Source organism: Mercenaria mercenaria, chromosome 3 (assembly GCF_021730395.1).
Source record: "Mercenaria mercenaria strain notata chromosome 3, MADL_Memer_1, whole genome shotgun sequence".
Lineage (NCBI taxonomy): Eukaryota > Metazoa > Mollusca > Bivalvia > Venerida > Veneridae > Mercenaria > Mercenaria mercenaria.
This window is the reverse complement of record NC_069363.1, coordinates 2,164,477-2,185,439: the sequence shown is the minus strand read 5'-3', so window position 1 is coordinate 2,185,439 and position 20,963 is coordinate 2,164,477. Positions and strand designations below refer to the sequence as shown.

The 20,963-nt window shown below is 30.7% G+C and overlaps 1 long non-coding RNA gene across 1 annotated transcript in view; it reads right to left on the bottom strand.

Moving 5' to 3' along the window:
• Positions 1 to 606: 606 nt before the first annotated feature.
• Positions 607 to 20,963, bottom strand: part of LOC128555459 (uncharacterized) — a 75,184-nt gene continuing 54,827 nt past the window's right edge. Inside the window, exon 7 of the long non-coding RNA XR_008370068.1 lies at positions 607 to 3,555. This is a non-coding gene — a long non-coding RNA (uncharacterized LOC128555459). The remainder of the gene's footprint in view (positions 3,556 to 20,963) is intronic.

The following is a 20,963-nucleotide window of genomic DNA, read 5'->3' as shown; positions in this document are numbered from 1 at the left end:
TACTATGTCAAAAAAGTTGAGTGCAAAAACTTGGTTATGTGCACTTTAAACGGAGTTCTTGCGTTTCAAAAAATTCAGAGCATAACTAGAGTAACTGCATAATCCTTTAATTTATTATTTATGCTCTAAGAGATGATAATTTCAAAATGAATGTTAAAACTATGATCATACAATACCACTTTCTAATTAAATACTCATTAGCTAGACATTTAAAGGGTTATCCGCAAAGGAAAAAATCAGGATTTTATTTTTTTATTTTTTATTTATTTATTTATTTTTTTATTTTTTTTTTTATTATTTTTTTTTTTTTTTTTGCTTCTCCTTAAAATTTTAGACTACTTTTAGCGCCAAACAGACGATATTTCTTATATTATACGTATACATTTTTTCGTACGAAATAATTCAGACTGTTCATAAAATTGGTCGGTATTCTCGTCAAATAAATGAAAGTATTGCGTGACGCTTTCTTAAAGACCGCAACGAGCCAGTGACCTACTTTTTCTCGAGCATGAACTTCCGGTAAAAATCATGCTAATAATACTTGTATATTGCAGCTATTTTACCAGATGACAGATTTACAATTTATGCTCTCTGAATAAATGTGATCTTTTGAATTTTTTTTAATGTATTTTCTTTACTGAGACACTGCATTTTTTCATCATTTCATAAACCAAACGTGAATGAAAGTTGTATAAAATGAGAGAAAAAGTCGTTATTTTGTGTTTCGTTATTATTTACCATTGTCGTGCTATGAAACTCTGAAAAGCTTCGGTAGTGTAGTTTATTTCTAATTCAGGAGATGTAAGGAATGTTTGCATGCAAAAGATGAATTGTTTTTGCTTATGTTTGTTTTTAATGCTTACATCTCTACAATTAGATAAAATATCTAAAGCACGTTAATTGTGCTTTTGAATTAACTAAGTTGTTAACAAAGGAAAATTAGTCATTTGTCTGTAACACAGGCATAGAAAATGAAATCACCAAAGATGTATTTTGTCAAATTAAAGCGTTATCATTTTTATAATATATCTCGTATTTGAAGCCGGACAGTTTTGTACATTTTAACAATTTTGGAGTGTGGAGAGAACCTATTGCAATATGTGAAACTGGAAAACTTTAAAAAGATTTCTGCACAATAACCTAAAACCAGTGAAAACATACAGTAATTCTTAACACAATTAACACGCACTCTCGTTTACTACCATGAAAAACTTGAATGCGCCCAATCAAATCTTAAATGTGTCCAATCTAAACAACATTTTACAGAAATAAAATTAACAATATGCCTAAAGTCATAAAACTGGACATCCTGAAACCTCCAAAAAATTTTATCGCCTCAGCAGCAAAAGGCAAAATATGACAAATCCTCATCTTAAAGAAAATAATATTACGATCCGGCTTCTATTTAAAGATATCATTTGATATTATTAGCTTGCAGTGCAGACAAATTAAAACTCTATTCTCCTAAAAAGTGAAAATTGTAAGTATTTTTTATTGAATAATATTGTTTGTTTGCAGTTTTTTGACGCAAGTTTGGTGGTAGAGGTGCGATTTCTTTTTTGATTTATTGACCTTCCAGTCAATACTTAACTAGTCAAAAACAGACCAAGAAAAACAATGATACCTGTATCTTGAGATAATAATGAATTAGTCCTTACTTTATTCTTATATGAATAAATATCTACCTATTCTTTGTGTCATGGTGTCCTTCTATGAACTGAACCTAGAATTCTTACTGAAGTAAGCGTGTTTTCTTTTGCTACAAGACGGCACCCACAGCAAGAATTAAAGTTTTGACAGCTTAACACGTACATTTATACAAAACATAATGCATTTATTTTTCAAATTTGACCTGACAGGAAATATGTATACAATGATGCATGTCGCTGATACTGAAAAGGTAAATATTTGCTAAAATTGATGAAACAAATACTTCGTTGATTATTTTGTCTATAAAATAAATATTAACGCATAAACAGTTTTAGAAATAGCAAAATGAAAAGATGAGAACGTAGAGCTGTCAAAATTACAAATATTTATCATGTTTATAGAGCATACTTGCTTTTCAAGTTACTTGGTTTTCAGAATCTGGAGGCCCTATATTAGATTGTTTTTCATACAACTAAACAGTCGCAGTAAACAAGGGATGTTGCATTTTATATGTGGCATTTAGACATAATGTGTGCCAAAACGGAACAACCTCTTTAAAAAGCTTCTTCCGCTTTTGTCGAAGTAATCCGGCTATACTTCTTATGAAAATCAAAGGTCTGTGGGGCCTTAAGCATGTGCTTGACTTAAAATTTATGTGAATTTAATTATGACTCACACGATGTTTTCAACTGAACGCTGATTAACCTATCTATACAAGTTTTATCATGTTACTCATTTTTTAAGTTTATGATTTATATGTTAACATTTTTAATGGACCCCTGCCCGATTATAGCAATCGAATCACTCGCCGGGAACACCTAATTGTGCATATTGTATATACTGGTCTTTATTATTTTTGAATAATGATAAGACATACATTAATAAACAGTTGTTAATATTAAATGTAATGTTCTTTATTGTGATGACATTTTTTATTATTTAAATCTGCCTTCAGCAAAAGTTTCACAATTTAAACATATATATTTTTTATTTTATCAATGACTATTATCTTTATTTTAGTTTTATTTTTTACTCTTTTTGCAATAAATTCATGAATTACAAAAAACAATATTTTTTATTTCGACGTGATTTCAGTTCTTTAATTGAACAATGACATACCCCTCGGAGGGGCACCTGGGGTCTTTCTCCACCACCATAGCTGCAAAATCGCCATTTGACCTATGATTGTGTCGGTGCGACGTTAAACCCAACAAAAACAAAGAAAAAACTTTTTATATTCCATTATATATACATATATTTTAGAAAGAAGTGCTAATTCAATACGTTTTGAATCTCACCAATTATTATATTCCTCTTCTTTTATCTCTATAATATATTATATATATATTTCAAGTTTTGTTGAAAATTGAATCCAGTTTTAATAAAACCAATAACTATATCTTTTACCATGTCCTTCCGTGTTCTTAATTATGTTGAAAAAATTAAATCTGATTGCAAAATATACTCACCAATAATTATACTGTTTCTCTATATCTAAGTATCTTCCAGATTGCATTAATAATTAAGTTCGATTTTAGCAAACATTAATCAAAATAAAGCATAATAAAAATAATTGACTTCCAAAATTCTTAAAAAAAAATAATCTAATCTGAACATCACTAATAAGAATATTCCCTTATCATAGCGATGCACATTCCAAATTGTATTGACAATAAAATCCATTTAAATAGCACCTTCATTTATATCCCGTCTTCTAAACGGTATTGAAAGTTATATCCAAGAATATTTTGCTATATATTTTCGAATTTCTATAATATATTCTAACTCATTACACTTAATTGCAAAAGCACAGCCACGTCTTTCATCTTTAGTGAAACTCAAAGGCTTGAAAACAGTTAAAAACTTGTCAGAAAGTATTGGCGAAAGCTGTCCTCCATATTGATTCTGAAAGTAAAAAAGTATTTCAATAGCGTTAGAATAATTTAGTGTTAAATGATAAAGAATACATTCAGCGTTGTGTATCTGTAAACAACTTTTCAATAGACTAAAAATAAATACAAATATCTGGCTATATCACACTATAACTCAATAGTAATATATGCGAAATAGGATCCTCAAGAGCAAAACAAACCACAAGAATTTAAACATGTTGATGAGAACATAAACTATTTTGGGTTTTATGGTTCCATGTTTGATTATTACAGTAGCAATATATAGGATAAGAGAAAATTAAGAAATGTTTTACTTCTAATTTATCAGATTTGTCTTCGGAGTTACACAAACGGGTGTCTGTCTGACCAGGTTATGATATAAATTGTTTATGTGTTTCAAACACAATATTTACATTTCCTGGTAAAGAATGTCTCTATTAACTGATTCTAACTTTCCTACTAATATCACAAGGTGATTCCACTAAGTAAGAATTTTGGACAAAGAACTTGGCGGAAGACGGTTAATAGTACATTTCACACATAAGCATACCTTAAGGAACTATTAAATATCATATCTGATGCTTAAATAAATAAGACCGAGACGTATTTCATACCCACGTGGAATCTTTATTTTGTTATCTTCCTTAAACACCTTATAAATATTTTAATCCTAATGCTGCACTCATTTTTACTAAACCAGAATTTTTATTACCAATTTAAACACAATATACAGCGAGAAATTTTTAATAAAGATTACTGCTTCAATGATATATGTTTAAAATCATTTTATGAACACTTTGACATAAGCCGTCTTTACTCTTTTTACTAGATTGTAACTAGTGACTCACTGCGAATTGATTGAGATACCTTTTAGTTGTCAATACTCAGAATGGTCGATTTGCATGAGAGAAAAAATGTTTTCCTTTTGATAACAAATCTTATCAGTTTAAATATATACAATGACATGAAATAAATGATGGTGAAATAGTGACTGGTTATCAGTATTCAGGGTATATTGCATTGTGTCTTATAGAATAAAATATGTCCGTTTTCAAAACATATTTGGAATATTATGCAATGTTAAGAGAGAACATTCCGCTCATAAAGATTAATCGAATTATATGTTGTTTGTTATATTTTTTATTTTATTTCATTTTATTTATTTATTTACTTATTTTCTTTTTTTTGACAGATCCGCTGTGAAACCCTGACCGTCCTAAAATTACTTTTTCATTTTAAAGAGAATAAATAAATACAATTAAAGCAGTATATACGATGGTAAAATCAATTAGATTAAAATATTTAAAAATGCAATACACATACACCCTGAACGTTTAATTTTTCATTTATCTATAAACATATCGGTATGAACTTGGTCTAGGTGGAAAACATGTGAATTTTAGTGGTTTATTAGTTTCAATATATTCCCGTTTCTTTTAGTTCACAAGATTTCTACAAATTAGTCAACATTCATATGCCATGTGTATTGAATACAAGTATCATAATTATTATTATATATCTAATAGTTTAGCGTATTAATATGTTTTTGAATGTAGGTGTGAGCATGGACTGCACGCCATAAATATAGATCTGGTGGATTTCTTTGTTTTTTTTTTATTTTTTATTATTATTATTTTTTTTTTTCTTTTTTGTAAATTTAGAAAAAAATATACTAATAAGATGCCCATGCTTACATAGTTTGTTTTCTTACTTCAATGTCATTGAACTACTGTTTTCTAAAATATCACGTGTCAGCTAGTTAATTGTCAAAACTTGAGCTTGAATCATGGCACGGTAGAGCACAATTGAATAAGCAGATGGTTTTAGAGTTTGGCAGAACTGTTGAAAAATGATTTCCACGAAATTGAACGCTTTGATTACTAAAATTATAATGCTCTGAATTTGATCTAAACTACATTTTGTATTTGTAACAATGTATATACATAACATAACATAGCTTTATTGGCATTAAATGACATAATACTTTTATAACCTCATACATGTGTATACATGTGTATAATAAAATAAACCTGTAGTGAAAACATGAATTATACATTACGGTTCTATTGCAGTTAGCACGCAGGAATGTAAGCACTTTCTACGCACAAACTACACAATTAGCGGCATTATGCTATAGGTTGAGAAAATTAGTCCTTATAATATACTTGCACTTAGCGATGATATACTATGTCTTGTGAAACGTGGTTCCCGTCATATACCAACACCTACCGACGTTTTCAGTTTCTTTTAAATTTATGTTATAGTTAAATGTTTCTTAACGACGCGGCTGACTTAAATTTATCACAATGAACAAACGATCACTTATAAAATTTATTGATATGAGCAATTTCTTTTATTGACATAGGCTCAAACATTTCATGTGATCATGTAATAAAGTCATAATTAACCAAAATAAGTTTAAAAATTTTCTAATCTGGTTTTAATATTATGAACAGTGTTTGTGCAATTAATCAATCAAAAGGGAAGGAAATTTAAGTTAAGAATAGAAAAAAACTCTTTAGGAGTTCATGAGAAATGAATAACAAAATAAGCATACTACATATATTTTCTGTTTATAAATTATGTCATTCATTTTTGAAACAAGTTATTTCTTAGACATATCTATACATGCAATTCAGGGAGGTTTCGTTCGCAGCACACAAATTCATGGCTAACAGGAGATTATTTTCTGTATGAAAATTTCAAATTTTACAAGAAAGCATATAATTTTTATTTTCTTAATTTCATTCAGATATTCGATCTTTGCAGTTATGTAAAACATAAAAATAGAAAGGAATACATTATAAACAAATGTTTTTCCTCCTTCATTTTTCAACTAATTTCCACATTTATCATACGTAACATTGCGGGATGTACTGAATTCGGAAAGTTGCACGGATGCTAAGGATACACTAACAGAATGTATGCGTTTTCAGTGTAAACATTAACCTTAACAACCAACTATATTTCATTGTTTTTAAATTAAAACAGTTCTCTTACATTTCGTAACTGAAAAGCGTTGATTGCTTCTATATTTCTGATAATTTTGTTAAACGTGGTTTTCACCCAGTAGCAAAATACGGTAGATAAGCATAATTCCACATAATTAATATGCCGTTAATTCAAAGCGAAACATTTTTGGTTTGTTTGAAAGTCTAAATGCTATTCGTTCGGTATGTAATTGTACTATTACCTTAAAGAATAAAATATACAATACACAGGAAACCTAGAAAAATACCATCCTTCATTGACGAACACGTCGTCAGTACAGATTTGATTCTCGGCAGAATATTTTATTAAATTGTCGCCAACTTTAAAACTATTCTTTGGCTGTCTCTTAATTATTTGCTAATATTTTCCTTCTTGTATTTTTAATATATGTGATAATATATATATTTATTTGCAGTGTACAGAGCGACTTATATGTGCATTGATCTATACTATGTTTTGAGAAGTCAGATTATAGATAATTTTGTTTGTCTATCCGTAAAGCTTAATCTGCAAGATTTCAAAACTGTATTGTAAAGTAAATTTTATAAAATAATTAGGATTGCATGTAATCACACATAATTATATTACTGCACTCCGTCTCGATAAACACCAAAGTGTATTGAAAATTTAATCCAATTTGAATGTTTGCTCTGACAAATGTAAGACTTCGTTACAGAAGCACACTCAACTCTTCGCCAGTATTTCCCAAATGATCAGAAACAACTATTGAAAAGACGTGAAACGATTGATAGCCATTAGCTAAAACAGTCGGCCGTATCGATTATTATTCAACAGTAATGAAAATTTTAATTAGAACCAAGACTGCCATTACCGATAAATGATTTTAAGATTTTATGCACAAAGAATATATCATATAAAATTTCTTATTGCCAATGTACTATGAATTGTACATAGACGTTATATTTTGTTAAAGAGTCAAGCCTATCAAAACTTTTAGTACGTATCAGCACAAACCCTATTAAGGATCCGTTGAAATAGGTCTAAAGAATTAGATGAAAGCTGACGCTCTTGTTGTCACAGAATATATGGTCAGATGGATTGCTTCTGCTATGACTGACAAATGGAGGTAGTTGATATTACATTATGAACTTAGACCAATATTTATTAGTGTATGCATAATTCTCGAACCTTCTTTGATCATGATTTATCTGAAGGATATTTCTGCAGTAGTAAAACAACATTTATTGTTATATGCTGATTGATACAATTTTGGAATTCGTTCCCCATAAACGTGATTGTGGCCGAGTTAAAGTCTTGTGCGGAAAACTATGACTTATATAGATTATTTCAAAATGTTTATTTCCCCTTGGGGAGACTGGGTTCATTACGTTTGAGTGCAAGTATAGGTTAAATCAATATTACTTGCAAGGGACATTGCATCGAAATAAAGTAAAGTATCTTGTTGCATACCTTGACCAATGTTTGTCTGTTAACGACATAAAAATGTTTGTATAAAAGAAAGATAGATCTTTTTTTAAAGAAAACGTGAGTCTTTTTACACAGTCTGTCAAGAACTAATTGACAGTCTCTCTTATAATTTTTTTAAGCAGCTAATGTCTGGCTTCATAAGCTAACACAAAAAATTAAAAAAAACAAGTTAATGGCTACTTTAAATCAGTTTATCTTGTTTAAAACGTATGTCGAATGATGCTTCGATTCCTTACCAGCAGCATGGTTATATGTCCCAGATACCTCTTTGTTGCATTTAGCTACAGATCATTTCATCCAAGTTAGTACATTATATATCTACTGCACCTGATTCAGAGTATCTGCCAATTTTACCACAACTTTAACTGACCCTTACCAACTTCAAGGAATATATTAAGTTTCAATTATTCAGAAATTGTTCGATTCTATGTACCAAGGCTGACTGCAAAACAACTGGGCCGATTAAAATGGCATTACGTGTTTGATGAAACACGGTATATTCAAAGGTATACCAAATTAATGCTAACTACTATATCAAATATAAATCCTTTTAGTGATGTTAGAATATTAACTGATTCTAACTTTCCTACTAATATCACAAGGTGATTCCACTTAGTAAGAATTTTGGACAAAGAACTTGGCGGAAGACGGTTAATAGTACATTTCACACATAAGCATTCCTTAAGTAACTATTAAATATCATATCTGATGCTTAAATAAATAAGACCGAGACATATTTCATACCCACGTGGAATCTTTATTTTGTTATCTTCCTTAAACACCTTATAAATATTTTAATCCTAATGCTGCACTCATTTTTACTAAACCAGAATTTTTATTACCAATTTAAACACAATATACAGCGACGAAATTTTTAATAAAGATTACTTCTTCAATGATATATGTTTAAAAATCATTTTATGAACACTTTGACATAAGCCGTCTTTACTCTTTTTACTAGATTGTAACTAGTGACTCACTGCGAATTGATTGAGATACCTTTTTGTTGTCAATACTCAGAATGGTCGATTTGCATGAGAGAAAAATTGTTTTCCTTTTGATAACAAATCTTATCAGTTTAAATATATACAATGACATGAAATAAATGATGGTGAAATAGTGACTGGTTATCAGTATTCAGGATAATTGCATTGTGTCTTATAGAATAGAATATGTCCGTTTTCAAAACATATTTGGAATATTATGCAATGTTAAGAGAGAACATTCCGCTCATAAAGATTAATCGAATTATATGTTGTTTGTTATATTTTTTTATTTTATTTCATTTTATTTATTTATTTACTTATTTTCTTTTTTTGACAGATCCGCTGTGAAACCCTGACCGTCCTAAAATTACTTTTTCATTTTAAAGAGAATAAATAAATACAATTAAAGCAGTATATACGATGGTCAAATCAATTAGATTAAAATATTTAAAAATGCAATACACATACACCCTGAACATTTAATTTTTCATTTATCTATAAACATATCGGTATGAACTTGGTCTAGGTGGAAAACATGTGAATTTTAGTGGTTTATTGGTTTCAATATATTCCCGTTTCTTTTAGTTCACAAGATTACTACAAATTAGTCAACATTCATATGCCATGTGTATTGAATACAAGTATCATAATTATTATTATATATCTAATACTTTAGCGTATTAATATGTTTTCGAATGTAGGTGTGAGCATGGCCATAAATTTAGATCTGGTGGATTTCTTTGTTTTTTTTTTAAATTTTTTATTATTATTTTTTTTTTTTTTTTTTTTTTTTTTTTTGTAAATTTAGAAATAATATACTAATAAGATGCCCATGCTTACATAGTTTGTTTTCTTACTTCAATGTCATTGAACTACTGTTTTCTAAAATATCACGTGTCAGCTAGTTAATTGTCAAAACTTGAGCTTGAATCATGGCACGGTAGAGCACAACTGAATAAGCAGATGGTTTTAGAGTTTGGCAGAACTGTTGAAAAATGATTTCCACGAAATTGAACGCTTTGATTACTAAAATTATAATGCTCTGAATTTGATCTAAACTACATTTTGTATTTGTAACAATGTATATACATAACATAACATAGCTTTATTGGCATTAAATGACATAATACTTTTATAGCCTCATACATGTGTATACATGTGTATAATACAATAAACCTGTAGTGAAGACATGAATTAAACATTACGGTTCTATTGCAGTTAGCACGCAGGAATGTAAGCACTTTCTACGCACAAACTACACAATTAGCGGCATTATGCTATAGGTTGAGAAAATTAGTCCTTATAATATACTTGCACTTAGCGATGATATACTATGTCTTGTGAAACGTGGTTCCCTTCATATACCAACACCTACCGACGTTTTCAGTTTCTTTAAAATCTATGTTATAGTTAAATGTTTCTTAACGACGCGACTGACTTAAAGTTATCACAATGAACAAACGATCACTTATAAAATTTATTGATATGAGCAATTTCTTTTATTGACATAGGCTCAAACATTTCATGTGATCATGTAATAAAGTCATAATTAACCAAAATAAGTTTAAACATTTTCTAATCTGGTTTTAATATTATGAACAGTGTTTGTGCAATTAATCAATCAAAAGGGAAGGAAATTTAAGTTAAGAATAGAAAAAAACTCTTTAGGAGTTCATGAGAAATGAATAACAAAATAAGCATACTACATATATTTTCCGTTTATAAATTATGTCGTTCATTTTTGAAAAAAGTTATTTCTTAGACATATCTATAAATGCATTTCAGGGAGGTTTCGTTCACAGCACACAAATTCATGGCTAACAGGAGATTATTTTCTGTATGAAAATTTCAAATTTTACAAAGAAAGCATATAATTTTTATTTTCTTAATTAAATCAGATATTCGATCTTTGCAGTTATGTAAAACATAAAAATAGAAAGGAATACATTATAAACAAATGTTTTTCCTCCTTCATTTTTCAACTAATTTCCACATTTATCATACGTAACATTGCGGGATGTGCTGAATTCGGAAAGTTGCACGAATGCTAAGGATACACTAACAGAATGTATGCGTTTTCAGTGTAAACATTAACCTTAACAACCAACTATATTTCATTGTTTTAAAATTAAAACAGTTCTCTCACATTTCGTAACTGAAAAGCGTTGATTGCTTCTATATTTCTGATAATTTTGTTAAACGTGGTTTTCACCCAGTAGCAAAATACGGTAAATAAGCATAATTCCACATAATTAATATGCCGTTAATTCAAAGCAAAACATTTTTGGTTTGTTTGAAACTCTAAATGCTATTCGTTCGGTATGTAATTGTACTATTACCTTAAAGAATAAAATATACAATACACAGGAAACCTAGAAAAATACCATCCTTCATTGACGAACACGTCGTCAGTACAGATTTGATTCTCGGCAGAATATTTTATTAAATTGTCGCCAACTTTAAAACTATTCTTTGGCTGTCTCTTAATTATCTGCTAATATTTTCCTTCTTGTATTTTTAATATATGTGATAATATATATATTTATTTGCAGTGTACAGAGCGACTTATATGTGCATTGATCTATACTATGTTTTGAGAAGTCAGGTTATAGATAATTTTGTTTGTCTTTCCGTAAAGCTTAATCTGCAAGATTTCAAAACTGTATTGTAAAGTAAATTTTATAAAATAATTAGGATTGCATGTACTCACACATAATTATATTACTGCACTCCATCTCGATAAACACCAAAGTGTATTGAAAATTTAATCCAATTTGAATGTTTGCTCTGACAAATGTAAGACTTCGTTACAGAAGCACACTCAACTCTTCGCCAATATTTCCCAAATGATCAGAAACAACTATTAAAAAGACGTGAAACGATTGATAGCCATTAGCTAAAACAGTCGGCCGTATCGATTATTATTCAACAGTAATGAAAATTTTAATTAGAACCAAGACTGCCATTACCGATAAATGATTTTAAGATTTTATGCACAAAGAATATATCATATAAAATTTCTTATTGCCAATGTAATATGAATTGTACATAGACGTTATATTTTGTTAAAGAGTCAAGCCTATCAAAACTTTTAGTACGTATCAGCACAAACCCTATTAAGGATCCGTTGAAATAGGTCTGAAGAATTAGATGAAAGCTGACGCTCTTGTTGTCACAGAATATATGGTCAGATGGATTGCTTCTGCTATGACTGACAAATGGAGGTAGTTGATATTACATTATGAACTTAGACCAGTATTTATTAGTGTATGCATAATTCTCGAACCTTCTTTAATCATGATTTATCTGAAGGATATTTCTGCAGTAGTAAAACAACATTTATTGTTATATGCTGATTGCTACAATTTTGGAATTCTTTCCCCATAAACGTGATTGTGGCCGAGTTAAAGTCTTGTGCGGAAAACTATGACTTATATAGATTATTTCAAAATGTTTATTTCCCCTTGGGGAGACTGGGTTCATTACGTTTGAGTGCAAGAATAGGTTAAATCAATATTACTTGCAAGGGACATTGCATCGAAATAAAGTAAAGTATCTTGTTGCATACCTTGACCAATGTTTGTCTGTTAACGACATAAAAATGTTTGTATAAAAGAAAGATAGATCTTTTTTTAAAGAAAACGTGAGTCTTTTTACACAGTCTGTCAAGAACTAATTGACAGTCTCTCTTATAATTTTTTTAAGCAGCTAATGTCTGGCTTCATAAGCTAACACAAAAAATTAAAAAAACAAGTTAATGGCTACTTTAAATCAGTTTAGCTTGTTTAAAACGTATGTCGAATGATGCTTCGATTCCTTACCAGCAGCATGGTTATATGTCCCAGATACCTCTTTGTTGCATTTAGCTACAGATCATTTCATCCAAGTTAGTACATTATATATCTACTGCACCTGATTCAGAGTATCTGCCAATTTTACTACAACTTTAACTGACCCTTACCAACTTCAAGGAATATATTATGTTTCAATTATTCAGAAATTGTTCGATTTTATGTACCAAGGCTGACTGCAAAACAACTGGGCCGATTAAAATGGCATTACGTGTTTGATGAAACACGGTATATTCAAAGGTATACCAAATTAATGCTAACTACTTTATCAAATATAAATCCTTTTAGTGATGTTAGAAACCCTTCTGTTGCCTGTAATTTGAATTTCATGTTTTGGAAATAGCTAATAGGTCAAATGTTTATTAAAGGATATTTTTTAAAGAAGCTTAATTAAGTTCCTTATGCATAAAACCTTTGCTAGATATGGACCTACGTGGCCGAGATGTTAAGATCTCTGACTTCCAATCACTTGTCTCTGACAAAAGTGGGAACGAGCCATACTAGGGGCGATGAACTTTTCGTGTGAAGAGGCTTGCTTACGGAAGGTCAATGGTTCTACCCTGATTCCTGCCCGTTATATATATATATATTAAACCCAATAAAATCACTAGATATTTCCAGCAAATGCCAAATGCAGATAACAATTTTTGTCCAGATAGTTCAATTATTTTATTAATATAAATGAATAATGGAACTTACCTCTGCAATGTAAGCGGTGTATGACAAGGATCTAAATGTGTTTTGTGATTATCATCATAAGCAGAGACCTCTGTTGTCAATATTATTTGACCTTATGTACACAACGAGTATGTCTCACAAAAGAATAGTTTAATTGCCTGTTGAAATATTTTTGTCTTGGTTTGGATTCAACCGTTTTGGACACATTGTATTGCACATGGCAGTACCTCATATAACTCATATATATATAAGAAGTACTGGAGTGAAATAAATGTTTTATTTTCTAAATTTATAATCGAACACCGTTAAAAACTTTGACGTAAACATATTTGGTTCAGTTAAGTGTTAAAGGGTCTGTGGGTAGGGTTTGGGTTACCCTATCTTTTGTTTCTGTTGGATTTAACGTCTCACTCACGCACTTATATGGCGACTTTCCAACTTTGAAGATGAAAGACGACCCCCAGATGAAATTTCGGGCATTGTTATATTGCAAGCGGCGGACACCGACCTTTCGTAACCGGAAGGGTGGCTTCCTTACATGAACAATACAACGCCCCGAGTGAGGGGCAAGAGATTTGAAGTCAGCCACCATAGTCACTTGACCACCAAAGAGAATCCTTATGCTTATATGGTAAAATAAAAGTTTGAAAATGACATTTCGAGTATGAATATATATAAGGTGTAAAATTAAGTCTGTTTGCTACTTGATACTTCAAACTGGGAATGAGGACACTGCCCAGCTTTTTATCAGTTAGATTACGTTTTAGGTAAGTATGTATTTCAGTATACTCATTGAAATAGGAAACTGGCAAAGAATGAAACTACATCCTTACATTTTCATGTTTACCTGCCAGATAAAGGATGTGCTTATATGTAGAAAGATGTTGCTTTTATGACTATCAACTTGTGAGTAAAACATAGATAAGAATGTTAAAGTGACTAAACAAATATAATGGGAAAATGTTTTCGGAAGCACAGAGCAACACAACCACGGATTTTCAGAGTAGGCCTACAATAAAAAAGAATCTTTAACAGAAAAAACATTATAGACGGGCTGCTTCTAAAATCCAACAAGTACAAAATAATTGATGCAAAATATAGAAATAACGGGGAAGGTATAGATAATGATAATTACTAAATATATTCTAACTATAAAACTAGGCGAAAAAGAGACATATTGCTATTAGTATGGCAGTTACTGCAGGTGAGACTTACCATGGTAGTAGGAAGTTTGTTTCAATTCATTACATTGATATATCTTATTTCGAATTTCTAAAAGGTAATAGTATTTACAAAAAAGTATATTTCCCCTTGATCACATCTCTAGGAGAATTATATATTTTGTCACCAGAAATTTACACCAAGAATTTTGATACATAAATCAATTTAAAACATATTCAACAAAGCAACAGTTTTCAATCAAACCCATTCAGACTCTGTCAGCTCAATAAAAGCTGGTGGATAATGGCTTTTGTTTTACTTGTCAATCAATGTATACTCTTAAATGTTTTGTCTAAATATTGATTGACTGTTTCAAATAAATACAAAGACAAGATCATGTTAAAGCTCAAACGTGTTGCTTAAATATAATTGATTCTTTGTTTCAAAACATTAAAATGTTAATTGAATATACTTGTATATTTTCAGTCACTAATCACATTTATATATGCTACTTTCAGTCTTTTAACGATCTTGTCCTAAAAACATAATTAAAACATCATTGTTGCTGTAATGAACTAATGATTATTTTGCCAATAAGTAAACAAAATTTACTTTCAATTGTGCATTTTTGTTTGAAACTGTCTTAACATAAACGGCAACCTATTACTTAAGTGAAAAACAAGTGTATCGTTGTGAGATGGGGAGCGTCTATTTCGACAATTGATCAGTGTATACGTAGACGGTGTCCATTTGTGGAAGTGAGCACAATGCAGTGATATAGGAAGCCTCTATCGTTTCATAGCGTTTAGAATACCTAAACGAATGCTTCTAATTGTGTAACACAATGATAGCTCGCAGGTCAGTTTTCAGTTAATTAATCATTGTGTTTATTTTATCTGTTATTGATTTTGGTAGATAATCCTGATAATTCTTACAAATGATACGCATTCTGTTTACATGCGTAGGTCATTGTTGGTATTTACTACTCAAGCAAAATTTCGTAACATCGGAGTGTTTTATCCATTACGTTTTGGCCTAAATGACTTTGTTTACTATTATTACCGATCAGATATTGCGAAATTCTCAAAAGAAATTGATTTGGTCAGCCTTAATTACTTTATTTTTGTTTTCGATGGAATTTTCATTAATTGGCCAGAAATGTTAATTACTTTGTTTACCTGTTCAGCATATTGTTGTTGTTTACAATTTATACAAAATGAATCACCGTTGAATGTTTTATCTATTAGATTTGACCCTAATTATTTTGTTTGTTTCGGTAACAGTCATTTATTTACGGAAATACACAATGGTGATTGATTCTACATCTGTTGTTTACTATTATATGGGTACTTAATGGACGTTTTGATTGACATGTTTTTGAAATTGCTTTGAATATTTTGAAATACTTGTAAACATGTTATTGCGTTGTAATTCGTGAAAAAGGTATAAATACTCAGAATATTAAGAGAAGTTGAAGAATGGGGAGAGGAGGACTGAGTAAAGAGAAGGGAGGACTGAGTTAAGAATCAGGACGTTAGAAATGTTTTACAAAAATAGGGTCGGATAATAGGAAGAGAGAAGAATGGGGAGAGGAGGACTGAGTCAAGAGAAGGGAGGACTGAGTTAAGAATCAGGACGTTAGAAATGTTTTACAAAAATGGGATCGGATAATAGCAGTTCGGATCGGTTCAGATCAGCTCGGTTAAGTTCGATTTTTGGGCTCGGGTTTAAGAGCGGGTTAAAAATAACTGTGGAAGTTTTAGAACTGACTATTATGTTATAGAACTTTTGGACTTAAGAATAAAAATTAATTAAAAGTTTGACGCGGGAAAATACTATTTAAAAAGCTGATGTATTTATACCTGAATTGACTGTTAGTATAGTTGACGTCTGTATAACCTTGTAAATAAAACCGAGTGTGAAAAAAAACTGCTGACTTTCTCAGTCTATGCAACCAGTGGTGGTGTTACAATTGATTTCTATACATAGCAAAATACATGATGACGAAACAGAGAGTCAAAAGATATGAACAAGTTACTTATGATAACACATTCCCGCCTAAATTACGTCAGGTCCTGAACGTATAGCCTTCTTTTTTCAGACGTTATATTTTTACTTAAATTATACTTCTCCATTCTTATGGACATTTGTGTAACTTAATAATATAGTTTTTTTTATTAGCTTCGACGTAAGTAGAAATTTTATCAATAGAGAAAAATAGCAAAACATAAGTCACATCTGGTAACGTATTCAATAGAAAGGTTTTGTAGAAAGTCATCTTTACGAATCAATTAATGACCTTAAGGTTATGTTTTGTCTGTCATTAACTGTCTATGTTGTTATTGTGTTAGGGTAAGGGTTAGGGTTACCAACAATATTTTTTGTGAGTCATTGAGGATGTACACGGAATAATATGTTTCTTGTCTTTCATCGTTTCCATTGCAGAGGTAATATGTTTCTATAGTTAGAAAATTGAATATTGTTTGTTTTTACTTGAGTCAAACTGACACAATTTAGATCATGCTGGAGGAAGACTCACTGTGTCCTTCCAGACATTGCACTATTCTGGCATGGACAGGTACCCGGGTAGAACATTGACCTGGAAAATCTGGAAAGTAGATCTCTCGGAAGCACCGAGAACAAGACAAATAGTGAAAATTGCAGACTCGGTTTGATTGAGTCAACTAATGAGGAGAGGCAAACTATGAAAGACAGAACCTTTACCACTTGACATCCAGTGTTCCCTGATAGCTCACTTGTGTCAGATTGTTTTACCTCCGCTGACTTCAGTACAGACAAGCTATGAGGTAACACGTACCTTGCACTGGGGATCAAATAGAACAAACCGACTGATACCGGTAATTTAATGTCATGACTGCAACACTAAAATGTTAATGTCATAATAGGTGTACTAGATTAAGATAGTTCTGCAAATTTTATAAACCAGAAGTGGTGGCTTAACGTTATTTATCCGGAAAACTTAGAATTAAGCCTGGATTCCGCGTATGGAAATGAAAATCATTTTTATGACTTAATCGAAATCTGTGAGTAAATTTATTACAGTGGCACTGCTTCTTTATTGCTAAAGTCAAATTATAATATTTAAACTTATGACACGTTAAAATATTCAAAATAATGTCTTAAAATTAGCGTAAAATATCCAGATGATTTAAATCTTGGTCAAATATCTTAAAAATAAGAACATGGACTAAACATTTTATCTCATTAAATTATAGGTCATTTTCTTATTTTCAACTATGGAAATTTTATCAACAACTGCATTGTAGAAACATTTTTACTCGCGAAAATGTCATGACAGTTAGGATTTTACCGTATACTCCCATTATGAAATTTTGCGTGAGATTTGAATTTTTCAAATCAGTCTAGCAAAACTTCAAGCACTCAAATGTAGGTGCCTTTTTATTTGTTGAATTTTCTATGTATATTCTGAAGTTTTCAAAAATCTGAGTTTAATCAAATTGATCATTTCATTGTGGAAAAAGTCGAAACAAACATGCCGAACCACCTTTAACTCTAAAATAATCATCCTAAAATGTATATAACTATAATACTGTAAACTCAAATTGCCACAAGATATATGTATATTCAAATCTATATTTATTTATTTATTTATTTATTTACAGATCAGCTCACGCGAAAAACCCATTCTACTCGATCCTCGGAGGATGGCCAGAACGAGTACCAAGGTTCCGACTCAAAGTTTCTTCGAGACGGCCATTTTTCGTCAAGGAATTTCGCTATCTGACTCCGAGGATTTATGCGAAGTCACTCGAAGGAAATCCTCGAAGTGACTCGAGACGAAATCCAATTAGCGGAATACACACCTGTATTGTTTTCTTTTGTTTCCGAGTCACTTGACGGAATTCCTTCGAGTGACTCCGAGGCGAATAAATAATTACCTAGACACATTTACATGGGCCTTCGAGTAACTTCGAGGACAAATTTCAGATTACTCGGTGCAGGGTGATTATATTTTACAAAGTGATACGCGAAAAAACACAGTATTTCTAAATAAAAATAACACTGTGATTTTTATCTTACTTTAAAATTAACCAAATTTTTCTGTTCAGAATGGATACGGCAGTCGTATTTTTATATTGTTTATAATTCCTTCCAAATGAATAAAAGAAAGACAATTTTCATAATGGCAAATAATCATTTCTCCTATAATTTTCATTAATTTTTAAAGGCCACTTTTCTTTAACGGCCGTTATCTAAACATTTATTTAGTTTTATATAGTTTCTAATTTAGTCCACTTAACATCAGTTTATTTCTAAATTTAATTTGCACTGTCAGAAACTATTTCAATAAAATATTTAACAAGTCACTATTCTTTAACGGAAATTATCTGAAAGTTTTTAAGTATATTTTTATAGGTTTGTTTTGTATAGTTCTTAATGATAATAATAAATTCTTAAGAATTTGCTTTTCTAGCTGGTGTATTTTTAAAGTTTATCTTGTTATAAATTATTCCAAAGTTAGTGCATTTTTCATGACTTCATATTTTCTGGTCCTTCGAGATCATTGATTTCAATTCATTTAGATCTGAAGATTGAATACTGCTTAAGCCGGTGCTAGGGGGCGTGGGCAGTGTTGCATTTTCCTTTACTGCTCATGAACAGTCTCAATCAAACCGAGTCTGCAATTTTCGCTGTTTGCATTGTTCTCGGTGCTTCCGAGGGATCTACTTTTCAGATTATATTCATTTCTAAAATAAATTTGCAAAGTCAGAAATTATTTCTATATCAAAATTTAACATAGCTGTTTCCTTTAACGGTGGTCATTTGGAAGTTTGTTCAGTTATATATGATTGATAATTTAGCCCGTTCTACATAAAATAGAATACGTGGAAACTCTTTCAGGTCGCTCAACACAACAAAAACGAAAATGTTGCAGGCTCGGTCTGATTGAGCCTGTTCATGGATGGTAGTGGAATTGCATGCTACCGTCCACGCCCTCAATTTACTTCTAAATCTAATTAGCATGTATTTTTATATCATACTAAACAATTTAATTGGGTGTTATTTTAAAGATTTTCTAGTAATAACTTATTCTTAATTTAATGCATAAAATTATTACACGACATTTTTCTCTAAATATAATTCTCAAAGCTAAAAATTTAACAAATCACTTTCCTTTAACGGCGGTGATATAAAAGTTTGTTTAATTTCGTTATGATTAATAATTTAGTTTATTATGCATGATACATTTCTTAATCTAATTCGCATGGTCGGAAACTATTTCAATATCAAAATTCACACTAATTTCATGCTATTCCGTCCAAGTAAGGAAATACTGTCTCGAAAATTCGTCAAATCATCTCACAGCACTCGAAACACCGATATATTGTTTATTACAGACTCGGAGTCGCGCGGAGTGGCCATGAAATACCGGAAATCATTATAGTGTTACCTGTATAATTTCGATCATTATTTTAGATACTTTTTTGGCCGAGCATGATATCGGCCGTACCTTTTTTATTTCGTATAAAGTTTCAGTTTTTGCTTAGATTAAAAGTGCCGCAATATTGCCTTGCTAATTATCCGCAACGAGCGGTATCTGTCATGATTGCCCGCGGGGTGTGAAAACTTCGGCACACTTTGTGTCAAAAGTATCGACTCTGCTTGACTGGATTAATCATAATTAAACGCTTATCTGATATATCTTTAATCTGTTATGATCTAAAGGGTGTTTTTTATAATCTATATTAATTGCTTTGATGAAAAATTACTCGTATGTTTAAAATTTGGAAACAATTGTGTTTTTCGCGGTAAAATAAAACAAAACTAACCGAAAGCTACTTTCTTCTAATTATTTTGAAATATCTTAAATAATTGCTTTAAATTAAATAAAATGCCGGCGTACATCTCAACTATAAAATAATATAAATTTCGTTTCTATCTACTTTAAATTCTGAAACCGAATGCTTAACTTGTTGCTTAACGTATTGCTGCAAAATGGACATACCTGAAATTCCAAATCAACCTAAGACATTTAAATTTCCAAAACGCATCTTTGGTCAGAAAAATCCGGTGAACAGAAGTTTTCAGCCTTCGTGGTTCACCAATAGATCGTGGTTTTATTACGATGAAACTAATGACCTCGCTTATTGACATGTGTGTATGGTTGCTCACATAGACGGCAAGTTGTCAAGTTCGAATCTTGATAAAGCCTTCATTATTAATGCCACTGCCTGATGAGACTCACAGAGGGGTCGAAAAAAGCTGTATTCTTTTGTATTGGCTGACACTCAGAAGCGAGATACATCAGCATTTATTGCGCA